This window comes from Cnephaeus nilssonii, assembly GCF_951640355.1.
Source record: "Cnephaeus nilssonii genome assembly, chromosome: 8".
In the NCBI taxonomy this organism is placed as follows: Eukaryota; Metazoa; Chordata; class Mammalia; order Chiroptera; family Vespertilionidae; genus Cnephaeus; species Cnephaeus nilssonii.
The window spans coordinates 76,598,829-76,618,880 of NC_137079.1; the positions used below are offsets into that span (position 1 = coordinate 76,598,829).

The window sequence follows — 20,052 nt, forward strand, 5'->3', positions numbered from 1 at the left end:
ATCAGCCCGTGGACTGAAGGATATTGAGTTCGATTCTTGTCGAGGGCATGTACCTTGGTTTCAGGCTCTATCCCCTGCCCTAGTCATGCAGGAGGCAACCAATCAATGTGTCTCTCTCTCTTAGTCACTCCCCTTCCCTTCCACTCTCTCTAAAAATTAATGGAAAAATATCCTCAGGTGAAGATTAACAAATGTATATACTTGTTAATGTTTATTTGTTTAATGTTTTTTATTAAATAAATAAAAATGTACATAATCACAACAGAAAATTATCTAGCTAATTATTATTGTAAATATGGTCATTTTGGTAAGCATTTGGTAAGCATATTGCATAATGGAAGAATCATTAATATAGAACTACTTAAAAAATAGAAACGTCCTATCTATTGGGTATAGTTGTTTTATTATTAAAAACATATATCTGCACATAATTTTGTATAAAAATTACAAATATAAATTATGTGTTATAAGATTGGTTATTTATTTTAAAATAGTATACTATCTAACATATTTAACTCATTGACCTACTTATTACCCATAAGCATAAGGATTATATCTATATGAACCATATGTTTGTGATATAGTAGTGATTTAAATAAAAATATATAGTTATTTTGATTATTTTATAACAGACATATAAAATTATTATATATAATATTTCTAGTATAATAATAATCAAATAAATATATATAAAGATTGCACTGAGAAAGCTCTGATAATTGAGTTCTAAATTCAAGAGTTTCATTATAGCATATATGTTAATGAAAAATATCCACAAGATTCACTATCTTGATACTTTGAAAATAAATATGATAACTTCCAATATGTTAACTATCAACAAAGAAATGCAACTAAAAACCAAGCATGCATATCCTTACATCCATAACCACTGTACGCATTACAAAACACATCCCTAATCTAGATGGGAATGAATGGAAGAAGCTTTGCCTAAAAACAAAATTATTCTAGAACCATTTCGTAAATATAAAAATAAAGGCCTAAACCTCTAATGACAGCTTCTAGTTTCCTGAGGTTCAGTTACAACTCTCAAATAGCTTTGTGTTTTAGGTTGTTAGACGGTCATGGGAAAGCAGAGGTGTGCACATGCACAGACATATACATGTACCAGGGAGCATACACATGTACATGATAAGAAAATGGATGTCAGATAGAGAGAAAGATTTTTCAGGAGCACATAAAATATTGCAAAGAAATGTATGCTCTAAAATGCTTTGTTGTTATCCTTGAATTAAATTTCTACAAAATTAGAAAATAACTCCTTTTCCCAACTGATTATAATTTAATGAAAGTGAACTCACAACTATTTAAGTTAGGTAGCAGGAACATTTTAAGTCATTGCATGTGTGTGTGTGTGTGTGTGTGCACGCACACATGTTAAACTTTCCATATCACCCCAAAAAACACTAACAAGTATAACTGTCCTAACTCCAATATTATTTAAGAATTTTGCTCATATTTTCTCCTCAGTTTCCATTCATTTCCATACAGAAAATAAGGCAAGCTCTTCTTTTTATTCTGGCATGAGTAAAGCCACACAATTATAACAGTGATTGTCAGATTGCTATAACATACATGCATATATTTCAAGCACAGCAACAACCGGATGTACTGGTTTTCTCAACAGGCTTGTTTCTCTTATGTAGGGATTAAACTACTCAGGAACCAAACAAATCTCTCTAAAGCATTCAAATGACTCAAAGACTTGGACTATAGAGTCTCCAGATACAGAAAATCATGTGGTGAGCTAAAATTTCACCTGAGATAGATACTCCTTCCTGCCTTTCACTTAATCCATCCAGTTATTTCAAATTTCAATGTGTTTTCTCAGAGTATCTGTCACATCCGGAGCATACTTAAGAGATTAAAATATATTGGCAAAATGTATTGAGTTCGGGAATTTTAATATTGAGCTTTATTAACTATTACAACTCATATGACTTTTGTTCTGCCCTGGTTTAGGAATCTATATTAATGTGGTGTGTAAGGATTTTACAAAGTAATGTGCAAAAAAGTCTTTAATATATTTCCACAAAACAACACTTGTCTAATATGGAGTGTAATTGCCTGTTCAAAAGAAAAGAAGAATTTGGGGACCCAGTTTGTCAGGTGAAACACAATTCTTCAGGTTGTAATAGTGAAGCAGGCTGATTTATACCCATAACTAATATCTAAAAAAAAAAAAAAAAAATCAAAACCCTTTCCTGTATCAGCCAACTTTTCATTCCATGAATTTTTCTTTAGCATTTCCTGCACTGTTTCCAAAGTGAAATTGCTATGAGTGAAAGATTTTTCATGTTGAATAATTGAGAATCGAGCCACTTAAAACTCCTTTAAGAATAATAAGCTTGGAAAGCCTCTATGTAAATGTTTAGATTCTCGTTTCAATTCCTAACACTACACAGCTTTTCCTGAAATATTAGTAGTACCAAAGCAGGTAGAGTAGAATAAATTTCTTAAAGATATTTTCCTTTAAAAAATAAAGTCTACAAGTTCTGCATGGCTATATATAGAGAAAGCCATTTTTTTTTGTGCACATATTCTTATGAGTGCCATCATCTAACAAGTAAAATTCAGATCACAGAGAAGAAAGCTAACAGATGAAGAAATTGCTCACCTGTAGGAAGCAGATCAACAGACTGAAGTCTACTTGTGATGGTGTGTAGGGTGAGGATAGCAAAGGAAAGCAAAGTCGGGAATGCTTGAAAAATAAAATATTTTTAGTTAACAAATAGAAAAACCAAGTGGGAAAAAAGGGCCAATTGAATCATGAATATTTTATTGATTTCCAATTATCTTTTAAAATCCTTTAGATTGACCAATTCCTAAAAAAATAAGGTCATTTGGCATTTCCCCAAATAGATAAGACTTATACTTATTGGAAGAAAACAACTGTTTTGGATAATTTCAATTTAGATGAGATAGAAACAGTACAAAGTAACTACAGTAATGCATAGGTTGATGGGAAAAATACTTTAGTGATGATGATGGATTCATTTATCCTAAATAAAATAAAAACTTTTCAGCAATAGTGGGTAGATGTAAACAAGCAGGCCAGCAATATTAAAGTTGTAAACTGTCTATTTTTTAATTTCCTTAGAAAGCAAGGCTTTAATAAAAACATTTACTGCATCTTAATTTACTTACACAAATGTCTGGAACTTGAAACAACAGACTACTTAAAATTTAATTCTTTAGTCAATCACATAGAAACCTTCAATTTTTAAAAATGTATTGACTTTAGTAATGAGAAAAAAAATATATTTTTGTAACAATTTCTACTCTATTTTTACCAAAAAAAAAATTTATGTAATATAAAAGTAAGGAAATATTACATTTTTTGTTTTGTTTTTTATGACCATGTAACTTAGGTTAAGTATAGATATATATAATTGATCAATTCCTTAGACTTAAAAAAAGAGAACATTTTGTTTGCATTGATCTTATTTATATGTGTAGTGAATATATGAAATTGATTACTGTCTAAAATGCTTCCAAAAAAATGTCTGTCAGTGAGCAAAAGTAGCTCTATATTTTAAATACTCTCACTTTCTTATTTTCAACCTTATTCAACATCTGTTGTTTGCTCCTCCCCTGGAATGTAATTATGCAGGATTCCAATGTAAAACAGGTTGCATAGTTAATAACAAGAGCTCAAACGTTTTTCCACATTGTTGGCCTACAGATGTTTCTTTCATTATTTTTCTGTTATCCCCTGGCTTCTTGTTTAATTTGTGTATGTTTCTCACCTATTCTTAAAGTATATTCCCACAACAGATGGAAACACCTGAAAATAAGTCTGCCTCATACACATGTTTAAATGATGCCTATTGTGATATTTAACATTGTAAAGAGAGTAGAGGATATCCAGAATATTTGTTTAGGGGAAAGGAAATAACTAATATGTAAATTACCCTGTTACTATGCTCAATTCAAAATTCAGAGGAGATAATCTAGTTCTTGCCAAAGACATATGAGGAATATAGTCTACAACCTGTTTGTTGTTTCTTTTTTTTTTTTTTTTTTACCAGACTCACTTGTCTTTTTCTGCATTTGACACAATACTCTTAAATTTTCAGTCCTACCAGAAATTGAAAATTTTCTACCCATTGCCCATTTTACAATGCAAAAGGCACTTTACATTCTCTTGATAATAATCCAAATTCAGAAATCAATATCTAAAATATTTTAGATATATTCAAAATATGCCATATATATGTATATACACACATATATGTATATATTAGATCATATATATATATATATATATATATATATATATATACACACACACACACACACTCATATATATTAGATAATATAACCAGAGTCATATAAGGTATAGAACCCCTTTAATTCAGAAAAAATATATCCCATTCAAGTTGTAGAATAAATAAATGGAAAACAGTATAGGCTGAGCACTGGGTTGTATATTATCTCCCCCAGTAGTCATATCCCCTGTAACAAAAGAATATGATCTTATTTGAAAATAGGGTCCTTGCAGATGTAATTACTTAAGATGATGTCATATTGGATTAGAATGGATCCTGATCCAAAATCTGGTGTCATTACAAAAAGAATAAACTGGGACAAAGAGTTACACCAGGAGCAAGCCACATGATAATGAAAGTAGAGATTGGAGCCTTTGTCTAGGCTTGCTGGCTGGGACAAGGGAGAATTCTCCCTGGAGCCATCAGAGACCATGGCCCTGCTGATACCTGGATCTTGTATTTCTGGTCTTCAGAACTGGGAGAGAATAAATTTCTATTCTTTTAAGCCACCAGCCCAGTTTATGTTTTGTTTTTTTTTGTTTTTTTTATTCTGGCAGTCCTAGGAAACCAATACTGATTGTGGTACCTGGAAGGGAAGTGAGGTGCTATGACAACAAAAACCTAAGACTATGGCACTGACTGTGGAATTGGCTAATGGAAATAAGCTGGAAGAGTTTTGAGATGCATGATTTTTAAAAGCCTTGATTGCCTTGAGTAGACTATTAAAAAATATGAACATTAAAGGTGATTCGGCTGGTATTTCAGAAAGAATAATAGCTGTAGAGAAAAGTGTCTATCGTCTTAGAGAATAAATTTATGGCTGTATTATCATGAACAGAATGTAGATAGAAATGTGAATGTTAAAGGTGATTCTCCTGAGGTCACAGACGGAAATGCTAATGGACACTGAAAGGCAATCCTTGTTATAAAGTGGCAGGAAACTTGGCCAAATAAATTGTTGGACAGGAAGTGGAACTTATCAGTAATGAACTTGACTATTTAGCTGAAGAAATTTCCAACAAAAGAGTGATATGAGCAGCCGGGTTTCTCTTTGTTGGTTACCGTAAAATGTGAGATAAAAGAGATTAATTGAGGAATGAACTGTTAAGCAAAAAGAAACCAGTACTTGATTTGGAAATTTTTCTGTCTATCCAGTAATCATGCTCTGGGAACAAGGACAAAGGTGTGGCTGGACAGTCATTTGGTATAATGATTAGACGTGCGACTCAGGGCCCAATCAACCAGCTCAAGAAAAGTCAGGGTTACAAATGGGGTCATTGAGGAAGAATCTGGGGAGGATACTCTTGTCTAATGGTGTGGATTCCCTGAATGTCCACAGAAGACAAAGTTATTAAGAGTTTTATACTAACAGAAACACTGCTACCATGGACTGAGAGGAATAGAGATGGGGAAAAATGAAATACAAATGACTCCAAGAATACTGATGTAGAAACCAGGAAAGGCAAGTTACTGCCCCAGAGTGACAAGCGAGTTTAAAGTAATAGAGAAAGGTAAAACATAAAGAATTACTCTCAGGTCCTGGTCAGTGTGGCTCAGTGGGTTGGGCATGGTCCCGAGCACAGAGGGGTTGCCAGTTTGATTCCCGGTCGGGGAATATGCCTGGATTGTGGGTTCAGTCTCAGGTGGGGGCGATCAGTGTGTCACTCTCACATCAATGCTTCTCTCTCCCTCTCCCTTTCTCTCTCTCTCTCCAGAAATCAATAAAAAAATTTTTTTTAAATATTAGCATTACTCTCAGGCCTTGAAATCTCATGAAATTTGCCCAGCTGCATTGCCAGCTTCCTTTGGACTAGTAACCCCTGCATTCTTTCCATTTTCTCCCTTTCACCGTGAGAATTATCTATCCTATACCTGTTGCACCATTGTATTTTGGAAACAGGTAACTTGCTTTGTAATTTGATAGGTCTGTGGAAGGAGCAGAATGTTGTCCCAGGAGAGACCCACACCACACGTGATTTAGGTGGTGAAATTTGGGACTTTTTAAGTTACTATTTAGATGAGATTTTGGACTTAAGATTTCATGCTGGAAAGGGTTAAGATATTTGGGTGATGTTGGGAGGGGGTGAGTGAATTTTGTAAGTGGGATGGACATGAGTTTGGGGGTCCAGAGGGTAGACTGGGTTGAATAGAACTCCCTCAAAATTTATGTCCACCTAGAAAATAAGACCATGATCTTATTGGAAAATAGGGTCTTTGCAGATATAATTACTTAAGATAAAGTTACTTAAATTAATAGTTGCGTGTGTCCTAACCCAATGACTGCTGTCCTTATAAGAGGGTAAACGAGAGACAGAGACAGTCACGCAAGAACACCGTATGAACACAGAGTTTGGTGAGGAGCAACCACCAGAAGCTAGGAAGGGGCATGAAGGATCCATTCCTGGAGCTGTGAGAGGTCATGGCCCTGCCAATACCTTGAATTTGGATTTTAGTTTCCATAACTGTGAGAGAATAAATTTCTGTTATTTTAAGCCACACACTTAGTAGTATTTTGTTACAGCAGCCCTAGGAATCTAATACAGACTGTCAAAAAATAAACTTCACAACAGAAAATATCCAGATAGCAAAGCATTACTGTCCTGAGTGAAAAATGGGACAAATTAAAAAGTAAATTCTAGGAAAGTAAAACGAGATTAATGTGACTAAATTAAAATGTTGTCTTCTATATTCTGACTCATAAACAAAATTTGGCATAAGAGATAAGTACACATGCCAGTAAAATTGATGCTGCTGCCACTGAGCGTAAAACTCAACCGATCTCTTTTTTTGTGGTGCCTTCAAGGTTGTAGGTCAAGCATGTCAAATTCATGAGGCATGTGGCCCGCTGGCCGCGAGTTTGCCATGCTGGCTGTAGGCTGCTTCAGGATGAAGCTAAACATCTCTTTCCCAACCACTGGCTGCCAGAAACTCATTGAAGTGGATGATGAATGCCACCTTTGTAACTTTGTTTGAGAAGCATAAGGCCATAGAAGTTGCTGCTGACACTCTGGGAGAACAGAAAAGTTATGTGGTTCTAACCAGTGGTGGAAGGACAAACATGATTTCCCCATGAAGCAGGATGCCTTGACCCATGGTCATGTCTGTCTGCTGTTGAGTAAGGGGCAGTTCTGTTATGGATCACAGAAGACTGGAGAGAGAAAGTGAAAATCTGTTCAGGGTTGCACTGGGGATGTCATTCTCAGTGTTCTCAACTTAGTCATTGTAAAAAATGGGGGAGAAAGATACTCCTGGTCTCACTGATACTACTGTGTCTCCTCCCCTAGGGCCCCAAAATGCTAGCAGAATCTATAAACTTTTTAATCATTCTAAAGAAGAAAATGTCTGCCTCTAAACAAAGAAGGTAAGAAACCAAGAACCAAAGCATCCAAGATTCATCGCTTTGTTACTTGCTCCACATGTCTTGCAACACAAATGTTGGTGTATTGCCCTGAAGAAACAATGTACTAACAAAATTAAAGCCCTAGCTGGTTTGGCTTAGTGGATAGAGCATCTACCTGAGGACTGAGGGGTCCCGGGTTCAATTCCAGTAAAGGGCATATACCTAGGTTGCAGGCTCAATCCCCCACCAGGCAACCAATCAATGTGTCTCTCTCATATCAATGTCTCTCTCTCTCTCTCTCTCTCTCTCTCTCTCTCTCTCTGTCTCTCTCTTTCTGTTTCTCCCTCTCTGCTCATTCTCTCTAAAAATCAATGGAAAAATATCCCCAGGTGAGGGTTAACCAAAAAAATAAAAAAATAAAAAAAAATAAAGAAATAAAGAAAGGAAAAATAAGCAAGAGGCAACAGAATATTCTAAACTTGTGGCTAAGAGAATGAAGAAGGCCAAAGAAAACGCCAGAAACAGATTGCCCAGAGATGTAGGCTGACGCCTCTAGAGCTTCTACTTCTATGTCTGAGTCTAGTAAAAAATGAGATTTTCTACCCTGACCGATTTGGCTCAGTGGATAGAGTGTCGGCCTGCAGACTGAAGGGTCCCAGGTTCGATTCCGGTCAAGGGCATGTACCTTGGTTGCAGGCACATCCCCAGTAGGGGGTGTGCAGGAGGCAGCTGATCGATATTTCTCTCTCATCAATGTTTCTAACTCTCTATCCTTCTCCCTTCCTCTCTGTACAAAATCAATAAAATATGTATTTTTTTTAAAAAGAGATTTTCTAAGAGTAATAAATAAATCAGAACAAACTAACAAACAAAAAACTAAAATCACCCACAAAAATTGTGTTTATATGATTGTTCCAAATCTTACCAAATACTTAGAAAGAGACTATTTTCTTAAAATACTTGCAAATTAGTTGCTCTTGTGCTTATTTTATGACTAGAGGCCCGGTGCATGAAATTCGTGCATGGGGGGGAGGGGGTCCCTCAGCCCAGCCTGCACCCTCTCCATCGGGGACAACCCTCTTGCAATCTGGGACTACTGGCTCCTAACCGCTCACTGGCCTGCCTGCCTGATCTCTCCTAACCACTCTACATGCCTGCCTGATTGCCCCTAACCCTTCTGCCTGCCTGCCTGATTGCCCCTAACCTCTCTGCCTGCCTGTCTGATTGCCTGTACCTTGCCCCCCTGCCTGCCTGAGCACCCCTAACTGCCCTCCCCTGCCGGCCTGATCTCACCCCCAACACCCTCCCCTACAGGTCTGATCTCACCACCTAGTGACCTTTCCTGCCAGCCTGATTTCGCCCCCAACTACCCTCCCCTGCCAGCCTGGTTGACCCCAACTGTCTTCCCCTGACGGCCTGGTCACCCCCAACTGCCCTCCCCTGCCAGCCTGATTTCGCCCCCAACTGCCCTTCCCTGCTGGCCTGGTCACCCCCAACTACCCTCTCCTGCCTGCCTGATCACCCCTAACTGCCTCTGCCTCAGCCCCCACCACCATGGCTTTGTCCGGAAGGAAGTCGGATGTCTGGAAGATGGCCGGTCAACTGAGTCTAATTAACAGATTACCCTTTTATTAGTATAGATAATTGACTTCTCTTTTCAGTTTGTATTATATTTTATTTTATGTATATTAATCACATTTTTAGTGCCATCTGCATAGAAACCTTACTTAAAATTTCCATGTATAGCCTGATTGGGTGGTTCAATTGGTTGGAGCATCATCCCATACAGCAAAAGGTTGCAGGTTCGATTCCCAGTCAAGACACATACCTAGATTGTGGGTTGAATCCCAGATCAATGTTTCTCTCTCTCTCTCTCTTTCCCTCTCTCTGTCTCTCACTCTCGCTATTGCTCTTTCTCTCAAATCAATAAAAATATATTCTTAGGTAAGGATTAAGAGAAAAATTCCCTATATACTAGTGGGCTATTAAAGAAAATGTGTGTCTGTAGGTATGTGTACATATGTGCACGAGTAATTGGATTATCAATAAAATAGTCTCTTATAAAGAGAAAACATATCTCCATTTTTGTAAATATGACTTCAAATTACATGCATGCTTTTAACCAGAAACTTACTATAGATAAAATGGAGAGATGATTCAAATGCACAGAGATTCAACCAAAAAAAAAAATCAAGGTACATATTAATGCATTTTTCCATTGTTTAGGGGGATAAATGCACAAACATTAAAATACTCATTTTTTTATACATTTAGTAGGAGACATTTGGCTACATTTTTAATTTAAATAAAAAATAAGGTAAATATATTTCCCTTAAGAAGTATGATAATAAATTTCACCAAAAATATATTGTACATCAGCAATAATTATATGCACAATTACCAAAAGCATTACTTTTTTACATTAATTTAGTACACACACACATACATTGTGTGTTATTTTGGCCTTTATATTAATACTAGCGTTCCCGTTGCAGGAAAAATCCTGCAATAGGGTTTCCTGCTGCACTCTACCCCACCCTGCCTGCTCTCCTCCCTTTTCACCCGCCCCGCGATCTCTGCCAGCCCCTCTGCTTTTCTAACTTCTCTGCCAGCCCGCTCTCCTTCCTTCTTCCCTGGCCCCGCCTCCGCTCCTCCCTTCTCCCCCGCCCCGCCTTCTCCGCCAGCCCACTCTCCTTCCTTCTCTCCCGGCCCCACCTCCGCTCCTCCCTTCTCCCCCGGCCCTGCCCCTTCTCCCCCGGCCCCGCCTGCTCAACTTCCTTCTCCCCCTGCCCCGCCTCCGCTCCTCCCTTCTCCTCCCCCTGGCTTGCTTGCTTCTCTGCAGCTTTGCTCCCTTCTGCAGCTCTTGGCTTCTTTCTAAGCTGTCGCGATATGCAAATTAGCCGCCATCTTTGTTGGGATAATTTGCATATTCGTCCTGATTGGTTGGTGGGCGTGGCTTGGCTAGTGGGCGTGGCTTGGGCGTAGTGAAGGTGCGGTCAGTTTGCATATTTGTCTATTATTAGATTAGATTAAATCATCTTTTTTTCTGTGAGACACTTGTCTTGCTCCATTGGGCTGCTATAATAAACTACCATAGATTGGGTGCTTATAAACAACAGAACTTTATTTCTCACCATTCTGAAGGCTGAGAACATGTCCAAGCTCGAGGCACCCACAGATTCTGTGTCTGGAGAGGACCCACTTCCTGGTTCACAAAGGCAGCCCTTTCCCTGTATCTTCACATGGAAAAAGGGAGCCACTTCCATAAGGGCACTAATCCTGTGCCTGAGGGCTCCACTTCTATGATGTACAATTATCACCTCCCACACGCCCCACCTCCTAACACCATCACACTGGGGATTGCCTTTCAACATATGAATTTCAGAGAGGTAGAAACATCCTATATAATAAGAGAGGAATATGCTAATTATCCGTTTTGCCTTGAGGCATAATGACTGACCACGTAATGACCGGATCACGGATCAGCAGGAGGGTGGGGCTGTGAGCTACAAGCAGCGGGCAGAGAGCTACAGGAGGGGGCAGCAAGATATGAGGGGGGCTGGGGAGAGCTACAGGAGGGCAGGGCAGCGAGCTAAGAGCAGCAGAGAGCTACCAGCGGCTGTGGGCGGGTGGCCAGCTGAGGCAAGCGGCAGCAAGCTACTTGCACATGGATTTGTGTGCAGGGCTACTAGTTCAGTTAATAAAAACACTCTACTTAATAAAAGAAAATAAGTGCCGTGGGAAGGGAGAAGATTAAATGTCAAGTAGATCTAAGAAGAAATTGAGTCAAATTCACAACTGGCCTGTTTTGGAACTACTTAAGAATAAAATAAATAAATAAGTAAATAAATAATCCCCCCAAAATTGGATACATAAGCATGCATCTGTGTCTGTGTGGATATACATGTACATATACACATGTGATTTATTGAGTATTCATGTGTCCTTTGCAAGTGGAAAACCTAAAAATCAATCCCTCCAATTTACACACTAAATTTGCGTGTAAAAACTGACAGGATCTTATACACAAATGCAAGAAAATATTTCTTATTATTTTGTTATACTGTTCACAGTATACTCTTTTTATCAAGTAATTTCAGTTTCTTTAAATGAAAAGAAAAATCAATTCATCCTTTATTGTAGCATAGCAAATTACCCCCTGTCACTTTGTTTCAAATAATATCTTCAAAGTGCCATGCCTACATCTTGGGTTTCAGTGGGTTCTTGCTAGGGATTTGAGTCACTGAGCCAGGCTTTACAATAGGAAACAGCTATTAACTTTTTTTTCTTGATATTTAGCTCTCAGCCATTATGCTGACCCAGAAAAATAATGCAAAGTTAGATTCTAAAAACTGACTTATATTATCAGAACTATAATCAAAGTCGAAAATGCTCAATACACTTTGGGTTTTATACAAAAATTTCTGCCGACTACTAGACTGCTTTAGTGAGCAGATTTTGTAATCTGTACTGCTTACCAAAAAGCCAGAGAGACATAATAAGCCATATCATCATCATTATCCTTGACAATGGCTAAAGAGAAGAGGGAAATCATTTAATCCACATTACTTCAATGTCAAAACAAAATGGCAAACTGACAGGTATAGGCTGGGTTTTTATTAAATTTCTAGAGATTACAAACCTATATAGCTGAATTCTCATTCATTTTAGTCTTGAAATCAGAGGATAGGTACCTAAGAATATTAAAACAAACTAATTCAGAAATAATTTTTTTCTGAAAAAAATTCTGTGAATGCCCTAACTCAACACATTAACAATAACAGTAAAAGAAAAAGATAACTCACTATTCTTATGACAGACAGCAAATATCACTAGTGGTCTATGCAATCAAAAGTACCAAACTTATATATTCCACAATAAACAATGAGTTATGTCCTGTAAGTTTATTCATTATTCAGACTTGGAACATTCAAAATACATTTTATTACTTTAAAAGTCATAGTGCCCTGGCTGCTGTGGCTCAGTTAGTTGGAGCATTGTACCATGCACTGGGAGGTCATGGGTTAAATTCCCAGTTGGGGCACCTACCTAGATTTCTGGTTCAATCCCTAGTCAAGGTGATTGCAGGAGGCAATCGATTGATGTATCTCTCTCACAGCTCTCTCTCTCTCTCCCCCTTCCTCCCTCCCTCCCTAAAAAAATCAATTAAAAAAAAGTCATAGTAAAATAGATTCTTAGTTTAATTTAGATAAACCTGCTAAACTCGTAGGGTGTCTGACTATAGTACTAAGAATACTAACTCTGGCTTTAATTTGAAGTCCTACTAACAGGGAACAATAAAATAGTGGAAGTGCTCCCTCCTTCCCAGACACAGAAGTGATTCTATGGATATATGAAATAAGAATTTGTTTTACTACATCTCCTTTGCTCTCCCTTCCTTATATTTCCTGTGCTTAACACTCTCTCGTCCCCCCATAGTTCACTATGCTCCCAAATCACCTAAAGACTTTTCCTCCCTCAAGAAAACAAGCAGGAAAGATAAATATCACATGATCTCACTCCTTTATGAAATATAATGAACAACAGAAACTGATGAACAAAAACAGATCCAGAGACAGAGAAACATCCATCAGACCATCAAACCTCAGAGGGAAGGTGGGGGAGGGTGGGGATAAGGGAGAGAGATCAACCAAAGGACTTGTATGCATGCATATAAGCATAACCCATGGACACAGACACCAGGAGGGTGAAAGCATGAGTGAGGGGTGGGAGGGGGGTAATGGGGGAATAAGGACACATATGTAACACATTAATCAATAAAGAAATTTTAAAAATAGAAAGTATATAGAAAAAAAAGAAAACAAGCAGATCTTATCGGATTGTGTTATGCATACAGCATGGATGCAAAGCGATTAAATCATATTCACATTCATGTAATAAACCCCAAATTTTCCCAAAATTCAGAGAAAAATAAGGCATCTTTTATGAAATCTTTAATGAATTTCTTGGCCCAAGAGTTCACATCTTTATAAAATGGAGACATTTACAAAATGAGTTAACTGCTTCATTTGTGAACTTTTAATAAAAGTAACCTGTTAATGGGAAATCACAATTAAGGCAGAACACACAAATACACACATGCACCTGCACACACACACACACACACATAAACACTTCTGCGAAGAAAAAGGAAGGCCGGTGTCATGTGGGAGCCTGCCAGCACCCATCGCTGTGCCTGGTTCCACTGGCTCTTTCCTTCCCCACGTTTCCAGGGCACAGTGAGCAGCAGGGGCTCAGGATGTGTCAGACAGTGAGGAAGGGACAGTGTTCTGTGGATGTGGGTCATTCATAAGTCAGGCACTGCCTGTCTTGCTACATGCAGCTGCGTATTGTACTGCCTGAGAGCACACTGGAGGCAATGAGGGGGCAGTCATAACTTTTTTTTTTTACTTTAATCATCTGTTCTGTTTGGGGAGCTTAAAATTTCAATATCTCAAGCAGGATGCCTACAAATATCAATCATGTTGGGCACTTAGAATATTGCGGTAGAACGGAGACTGAGATTAGCAAACTCCACAGTTGGATCCAAAATACTACTACATGTGTTCTGGGTCAAATTGCTTAACTTCTATATCTTTCACTTCTTTATCTTAAAAATGGGGATAGCCTCATAGGCCTGTTGTGAGGATTAAATGAGCACAGACATGTAAATTAGCACTTAGAACAGTTTGTGAAAACCACTGAATGAATGTTACCAATGGGTTATGCTAGGGCAGAAATGGCAAGTCAAGGAAGTACAATACAATTTGAACACAAACTCAGTTTGCATACAGAGCCTCTTGCAAGTGAAAGCCATTCATTTTGGAACTCTATGTTTTAGCATCAGAGAGCAAAACACAGTTATTGCCATTGCTCTTTTTAATATGCTCAATATAACATTTCTCACCCCACGCTTAAGCATATAATGAGTACCATACATAATTTTGGGGGGTGGTATTAATTTACATTTTAGGTTAAAAGGTCATAAATATACTATTCTTTCCATGTGGGGCATTTTTTGTAGCAAATTGAATAAAAATTCCAGAGCTGTTGATTTATCTGTTTCTCTTTCAGGAAAGTGTTAAATATACACAAAACAAAAAGTAGACAAGACACATTTTCCTGAAGAATAAAATTTCTAAATGGAAAATAATTGAAATCATTATTTCTCTGTTAAATCAAATACTATTATAAGACAGAAAGCCGAATTGTGGGTATTTTTAGCAGTTGTTAGAAGACTCATGAGTACGCATTTATTATTCTCTGTGTTTAGGGATCCCATCGTTGCAAATCTGAGCAATACCAGAAAGGTAAGGGAATCTGACTTAGCCCCCACACAAATCAGACATAGATTAGGGCCCTGGCCAGGGTGGCTCAGTTGGTTGGAGCGTCCTCCCAGACACTGAAAGGCTGTGTGTTCCATTCTCAATCAGGGCACATACCCAGGTTAGGGTTTAATCCCTGGTCAGAGTGCATATGGGAGGCAATTTGTCAATGTCTCTCCCTCACATCGATGTCTCTCTCTATCTCCCTGTCCCTCTCTCTAAAAGCATTTTTTTTAAATAAAAATAAAAAGGAATGAAGTAGGATTAGAACACATTCCCATGTCTACCGTACAAGTTCTTTTGCCACCCTCCAATTCCACAAATTATGTAACAAAAATCTCAGAGGCAAAGAACAAAGCAAAACTGTGACAAGGTAAACTGAAAAGTGATGCAAGGTTTTGTCTTTATTTGATTTTTTAATAAACAAAATTCAGTTTTTAAAATGTTTCCATCAGATCTTAATACTAGAAGAGAAGAATGAAAGGTTTATTTTCAGATTGGCCTTCTATGTGTAATTTTCATATTGTTTACTCATATTCAAAGAAATGGTGGCACAAAAAAGTACATCTGATTTAACTCTTAATTGAACACTGTGGAGAAAACCCTATTTTCAGAAATGCTTGGCCTGAAGTTTTCTTAGAGGTTCAGGTTTCTGTACATATGACTCAATGTCATACTATGAATAATAGTTTCATTAATTATCTTATATTTTCTAAGAGTATTTTGACAATAGCAACGTTAACTCTAAACAAAAGAAAGCAAATATTCATCCAGATATCCAGATCATCTCTTAAATCAAGTATATCCATCTAATCATCTTTACTTGCAACTCTTGTTTATATGCATGCACAATCTTTGTGTAGCTTGAATCTCAAAAGAGATGCAACTATGTGTGATACTTTATATTTTGGGGATGAGAAAATTTTTTTATTTCTTTATTGATTGAGGTGTTACATATGTGTCCTTATCCCTCCATTACCCCCCAGGTCCCCCCCTCACTCATGCCCTCACCCCCTTTTTGTCTGTTTCCATTGGTTAGGCTTATATGCATGCATACAAGTCCTTTGGTTGATCTCTCCCCCTTCCCTCCACCATCCCCTACCTTCCCTCTGTGGTTTGATAGTCTGATCGATGCTTCTCTGTCTCTGGATCTGTTTTTGTTCATCAGTTTATGTTGTTCATTATATTCCGTAAATGAGTGAGATCATGTGATATTTATCTTTCTCTGACTGAGAGACAGTTTAAAGATCATGCAATAGAAAGTCTTTATTTTTTAGGTTAGAAAATTGAAGTTCAGAATAGTGGCAAAACAAAAATGATTCTCCTTATCCCAGGTATAGCTCTTTGCCCACATTACATGTGTCTAAATATTTCTCTTTTTATGTTATTTAGTTGTATTCATCCATATCAGGATGACCACATAATATATTGTCCAAACAAGGTGTGTTTTTTTTAAATGATAGAGGCCACCTTTAATAATCATGCCTGGACAACAGGTAAGCAGCGAGTAGAAAACAACACATAAATATAAAAGAAGAATAAAAGACATTATATTCAGAATGAATATACAAGTATGCAAAGAGACAGTGTGAATTAATCATACAAAACAGAAAGAGGAACTACAATGCATAAATTTAATGAAGGGATTCTGGTGGTGCTCACTTGAGTAATCAAAGAATGACAGATCAATAATTAAAATTAGATAGATAGCTGAGAGAATAGTTTGCTTAAAATTCAGGAAATTAATAGAAAGGAACTTTCACCCTCTTTTTAATTTGGGGAAGAAAAAAAACAGAGATATGAAATATTTCCCTCTCACACACACACATACTTTAAAAACACAAATCATTGAAATGTAACTAAATATAGACCTCCTAATATCTTCTTTGAAACAGCATCAATGCCTACAAGGGAATGCACACATTATAATAATACTAGCAGAAACCATTCAGATTTACCATGGCTAGTAATTATCTAGGACACTGAAAGATACTGGCAAAAGTCAATCCAATAAATCTGCCATTATCTCTAATACTTCAAATCTGTGCCTTGAGCTAAGCAGTTGTCAAAATGGAGCTCTGTTTACACAGAACTGAATCTGAGTTGGGGGAGAGGGGGCAATATGTCAAGGCTTTTCTATTTTTTTTCCTTTCAGTTGTTCACATAAAATGATTAGCTTGTATTTTCTGATTTTCCACAAGGTGCCAAAGATCACTTCTTTTTTCTCATAAATATTCACTACCTAACGTGACTGTAAAGGTGACTGTTCATTTGACTTCTTTGGCTCTGAAAGCGGGCTCTGGCAGTGTGCAAGGCCATTCTGCTAGGCAATGCTTCTGATTATGGTGTCTCTATTACCTGAATAAAAGCTGAGTAAGTTTCAGAATAAGAGACAATATTTTGGAATATCTTTGGAAGGTTCACCTAATTAAATGAATTTTTGTAAAATAAGTAAATTCATTTTGCTAGATAATAATCAAATTAGTAATTGAAATGGTGAAACACAGTATGCTGCTATTTGGCACTTTCAGTCACATGAGCAGAAAAAATTGGCTGGATTCTATTATTGGCCTGTGTTTCTCAGGAAGATTAAAAAAACACACACACAAAAAACAGTGTGATCTTTACAATCTACTGAAGACTAGTATTTGAGCCCTGATTTTCCTTCAGAACTGTGACTCTATACAAGTATGCCTCAATTTCTCTATCAGGTCAACAAGTGAAGCTTCTTCCAATTAGTATCTCCCAGTAATGGTACTTAAAATAAACATACAAATAAAGAATCTGATGTTATTAAGATAAAAACTAAAGAAAACAAAAAAACCTCCTCTTTCTATATATTTTCCATATTCATATATACAATGCAATCAATTCAATGAACTCAAAATATTTTATAGGCCTATAACACTGCAAAATACACCACCTTGAGGTAAAATCTTAATTGATGAAATCTCTTTGTACACTCTTACACCAAAATATAATTTGACTACTCTATCGAGATTATGGGTTGTGACTCTCATTGAACTCAGACTCTCCATAGCTATGACTTAGTTACACATGGGAGACACTGAAGAATATCTGGGATGCTGAAGTATATATATATATATATTTTAACATATTTTTATTGATTTTTCTACAGAGAGGAAGGGAGAGGGATAGAGAGCTAGAAACGTTGATGAGAGAGAAACATCAACCAGCTGCCTCCTGCACACCCCCTACCGGGGATGTGCCCGCAACCAAGGTACATGCCCTTGACCGGAATCGAACCTGGGACCTTCCAGTCTGCAGGCCTACGCTCTATCCACTGAGCCAAACCGGTTTTGGCTGAAGTATATGTTAATATATTAGGAAGAACAGTGGAAATCCTATATAAAATTATGATCTATTTGATTTCATATAATAAAGGTAATATAAATTTATTTAACATAAAGCATGTCACACTTGGAGTTTTGGTTCTGTTTTGTTTCTGATCTCATTTCAAACTTTCTTTATGGCCTTAAAAAGAAATCACACTTCCTTTGAGCTGTAGGATGAGGATGCTAAACATATAGACTCTGTGTTTTGTGTCATTATCATTATTCTATAATCTTTAAAAAAAAGTTCTAGAATGTTTGACTTTGGATGCTATATATGGAGCATGTAGAGACAGGCATTGCTGTTGTTTGTTTGTTTGTTTGTTTGTTTGTTTGTTTTAATCCAAGCAGTACGATTTGGTAACAATGGGTGGTTCTAGTTCACTTTTGGTAGAAATGTGGCATCCTAAAACCTATTCATGTTGGATATGAGAAACGGTTGACTTCTTAACATCATTTTCCCTATTTTGCTTATTTGGCAAGATCTCTGCATTCTATTTTTCAATGAGTTCTATATAGTTAAACATATTAACATAAATTTAAAAAGATGGTTTAGAAAAACCTAGTACCTCTTCAAGAATAAAGATAGTCATAGATTTCTAGCACAAAACACTCAAGCAGAAATTTGCTAAGTCACTGTTATGCAACATGGCTAATAATCATTTTATTTTATGAATAAATAAGAACTATTCTGCATAGCCATAAAGGGCTAAAAAAGAGTAAAAAGCCAGCCTGAATTCATGGGGTTTTCACTTAATGAAAACAAGAGCAAGCAGCTCAATGAAGAGAAAGTTATCTGAAAATTTAAGCAGATGCCAAAATGAATAAAAGATTGTTTCCTTAAAAGCAGGACCCCCTTACCATAAAAAAGCAAGTGGTGCCTCTAAAAAAGTAGTTTCAATAATAAATAAATAAATAAATAAATAAATAAATAAATAAATAAATGGTAGAAGACAAAAAAAGAAAACCCAACAGATGTTTCCACTTGATGAAAGTATTTACTAATAATTTCTTCAAATTTACCTTAATAATCCCCAAATTTAACAATTATTTAAAGCAAATCAAGTGGGCAATTATCAGTTTGCTGAGAGTGTCAATCAACAGTAGATGTGGGAGGAATTTAAGTAGAGGGAAGCACTTCCAACCTTTATATTTGACTTCTTCTACTGACACCGATAAAACTTCAGCAGTTTCACTGCCATTTAGAAGCAAAAATGATTTATTCCACATTGTGAATTTTAATTTATAATTATTTTTTGATTTCTATTGTTATTACTCAAAAGGTATGAAATTTCATGCCTTGCTTGAAAAAAGAACCACCAACTTCCTCTATTCAGTGTAAAGGATAAAAATAAGTTTTAATCTCATTATTAATTCTTTGAAATATGTAATATTTTGCTAGATCTAGGTTAAGATAGAGTACAAAGGATTAATTCTAGGGCATTTAAAAACAATCCATTATTTTCCTAATTTTTTTGTTTGCAAAAAAATGTATATATTTGTCTTTTTCTTCATTAAATGAATCTATTTGATGTAACTGATATCTTCTACTGGTAACCTATTTTAATAAGTGTCTCTATTAATTTAATGTGTGCTTTTTCTTAACATGTTTGGACTAAATACTATTATTTTATATGAAATTGTAAATCCACTTTTTGAAGATTTATAAAATAAGAAAAATTTGACTGTCTAAAACTGATTTAAATAATTTTATACCATCTACAATTTTCTTTTTGTATTTTAGA

At 36.5% G+C, this 20,052-nt stretch overlaps 1 protein-coding gene and 1 pseudogene across 5 annotated transcripts in view; one reads left to right on the plus strand and one right to left on the minus strand.

The window, feature by feature from the left end:
- The window catches only part of PCDH17 (protocadherin 17), a 100,192-nt gene that overhangs the window by 15,299 nt on the left and 64,841 nt on the right, over positions 1-20,052 (minus strand). The window lies entirely within an intron of this gene.
- LOC307104581 (small ribosomal subunit protein eS6-like) lies at positions 4,350-7,907 on the plus strand (annotated as a pseudogene). The gene has a single exon. The product of its transcript is annotated as a small ribosomal subunit protein eS6-like (transcript).